The following is a 3214-nucleotide window of genomic DNA, read 5'->3' as shown; positions in this document are numbered from 1 at the left end:
CGTCCTCACATTCCGTAGCGGTGAGGCCGAATCTCTCAAGCTCAGTCCTATGTCCACGGGACCAGCGCGTGAACCTTAGAACCCAAGCCGTCGTCCTCACCAGCCGACTGTAGCTAGAGAATCTCTGAAATGAAATGAAAAAGTTATTTGCTTCAACTAAGGCATCTCTTCTTCATCATCGCAGGATGAGTGTTCGGTGCCCGGTTCGGGCTGCGGCCAGCTGCTTTCCGGCTGCCGCAAAAATGTTGGCCTGTCTAACCATCGTGACCGTTGGCTGAGGTCTACGTGGCAGTGCGGCCTCGTTGCGTCGTCTGCTACATTTTCAGCAGTAGGTACCCATCTCCATTGGGAAACCTTTGTTGACTCCAAAATTTCTCCCACTCGATTTCCGACGAACTGCTTATATCGACGGTGGGTGCTGCCTATCCAACGCAGCACTGTCTTTGAGTCAGTCCATAGTATGGCATCGCTGATCGCTATACTGTGCTCCCTTTTGACAGTGTCCATCAGCCTCGTTCCTAACACAGCAGCTTGCAATTCCAGTCGTGGAATTGACATCGTTTTCATTGGGGCACATTTCGTCTTGGCACATACGAAGCATACTCGCACGTCGTTGTTGTCGTAGGTTACCCTTAAGTAAGCCACAGCTGCGAATGCTGACTGGCTAGCGTCCACAAAAACGTGCAGTTGTATTGCCCGCACGGGTATTGGGCCAAAGTAATGGCGCCAGCTTCGAAATCCTTCCACATTGCTCATATCCTGAAGCCATTTACTAAAGGCGAGGGCGATCTCATCTGGTAAGGGTTCATCCCATTGCACATTTCGTCGCCAGATCTCACGCATAAGTAACTTTCCAGTTATCATGAGACAGCTAAGAAATCCCAAAGGATCAAATGTTGACATGATCAAGCTCAAGAATTCCCTCTTCGTAGGTACTCGCTCCAAATTTAGCACACATCGGGGTACTTTGTGGTACTTCATGTTGAATTTGAAATCATCCGTGGCTGGCTGCCAACACATGCCCAGAATCTTTTCTTCAGCTTCGCCCCATCCGATGATCCTAGCAGCCCCATGTTGGCCCAGGGCGTCGGCTACGGTTGGCGAACTAGAAGTAAACTGGCACAATTCAAATCCAGCATTTGCATGTATTTCTCTTATTCTTGTTGTTATGGCGATGGAGTCGCCTTCACTATCAAAACTATCCACATAGTCGTCCACATAATGACATTCAAGAATAGCTTTAACCGCGCGAGGGTCTGAATCCTGATACTGCAGGGCATTCAAGGCCTCACATAGTGCGCGGTGCTTGGCGAGCATGCTGCTCCAAATGTTATTACCCTCATCTCATAAACATCAGGCTCCCGGCGATCATCGCCGTTTCGCCACAAGAATCGCTGGGCGCATCTATCCTGCGGTCGAATCAACACTTGATGGAACATCTCTCTGATGTCTCCACAAACGCCAACCGCACCTTCCCGGAAATGGAAGAGAACAGCCGGCTGCGACTTGTAGTGCTGCGGCCCCTTGCATAATGCCGAATTCAATGAAATAACACCGACCTTTGCTGCCGCGTCGAACACCAGTCTTATCTTACCGGGCTTATTTGGATTTTCAACTCCAAAGTGCGGCAGATACCAAAGTTTGTCGCTGTTGGCTAAAGCGACCTCATGATGCTTCAAGCGTCGAGCATATCCTTTATGAACATAATCGTCCATAATTTTCATATAGGCTCGTTTAAACTGATCGTTAAGCTTCATCTTTCTCTCAATATTGACCAATCTTTTATATGCCATATCGTAGATTCGTGGCAACTCAACATTATCACGGTTCCATAATAAACCTGTCTGGTAACGTTCCCCTATTTTCACCGTGGTGTCTTCGAGCATCTTTTGCGCTCGTGCATCGTCGCTGGCTGCGACTGGTGACGTAAGCTTCACACCGAAGTTCTCGATATCAAAATAGTCGTTTACCATCTTTTGGATTGCATCCTCCTGGGACACTGCTAGGAGGCATGACTTTGTTGACGTTGCCGTCGGCTGACCTCTTACCGGCCCAAAAACCACCCATCCTAGTTCGGTGGCTGCGGCATATGGTCCCTGTGGTGCAAACGTTCTTGTTTGCATTGGCAGTCCAAGATGTGCATGGTTAAGTCCAATCAGAAGTTTTGGTACCGCCCCGCGATACGGTTTCATTGGAAGTCATGCACCGTTGTCCAACATTTGTACATCACGTCGATGCAGACTTTGCATTGGTAAGCTCAAGTTGGACACGGCGTACACATTTCGCAGCACATAACGTTTGCGTTTGTCCGCTCCCCTAATTTCCATGCTTACCACTGTGGTCGGCTCTCTGATTGCTCTTCCACCAAACCACTGTATATTTAGTTGCCTGCGTTCCCCTTTGACATCTAGGTCGCGCAGTAGCTCGTCGTCTATCATAGTTACGGACGAGCCCTCGTCGAGGAGCGCATACGTATCGATCCGCTTATTGGCCCCGTGCAATGTCACTGGCAATATGCGGAATAGTAGGCGTTCTCCATCCTAATCGACACAACTTAAATTCCTTTGTTGCGTCAATTGAGCATCCACTGGCTGCGGTGCTCTTGTGTGCGGATCCGCTGGCTGCGGCTTCCGTCCAGTATTCATCACTCTATTACCTGCTGGCTGCGGTGCATTGTGACTCATAGCATCATGATCATGTAAAAGGCGATGATGTCTCTTCCGGCATCCATTGACTTGACATTCGTTTGCCCTTTTCAAGACTCTTGCCGTGTGGCCATCTCGTAGGCACGAGAAACAAAGCCGGTGCCTTTTTACAAACGTCCACCTTTTTAGCGGAGAGGCTAAGTTAAACTCGTTGCAGTCCCTGACTGCGTGTAGTCCATTACAGATTGGACACTGTTTGGTGCGACCTCGGTGTCGCCCTTCATTATTCTGGTCAATGCTGGCATGCAGCACTCTACGCTTCTGCTCCTTACCATCGACGTCCACAATCGTACATACCAAATTGGCGTAGTCCGTTAACCACGCGCTTAAATGTACGACAGTCGGGAAAGGCCTAATCGTAGCTGCATGTCTGGCCCACTCCACCCTCTTGCTTGGTGGTAGCTTAGCGACCAAATCCTCCATCAGTGTAGGATTCGCTAAATGCTGTTCTCCGTTAGCTGATTGTAGAAAGGCGGCAAGGTTACTCACTCGTGTAGCAAATGGCACGA

Source organism: Drosophila montana, unplaced genomic scaffold (assembly GCF_035044405.1).
Source record: "Drosophila montana isolate Dmon_TW-CO22-7 unplaced genomic scaffold, ASM3504440v1 contig_2622_1, whole genome shotgun sequence".
Classification (NCBI taxonomy): domain Eukaryota; kingdom Metazoa; phylum Arthropoda; class Insecta; order Diptera; family Drosophilidae; genus Drosophila; species Drosophila montana.
This window is presented reverse-complemented; position numbering follows the sequence as displayed.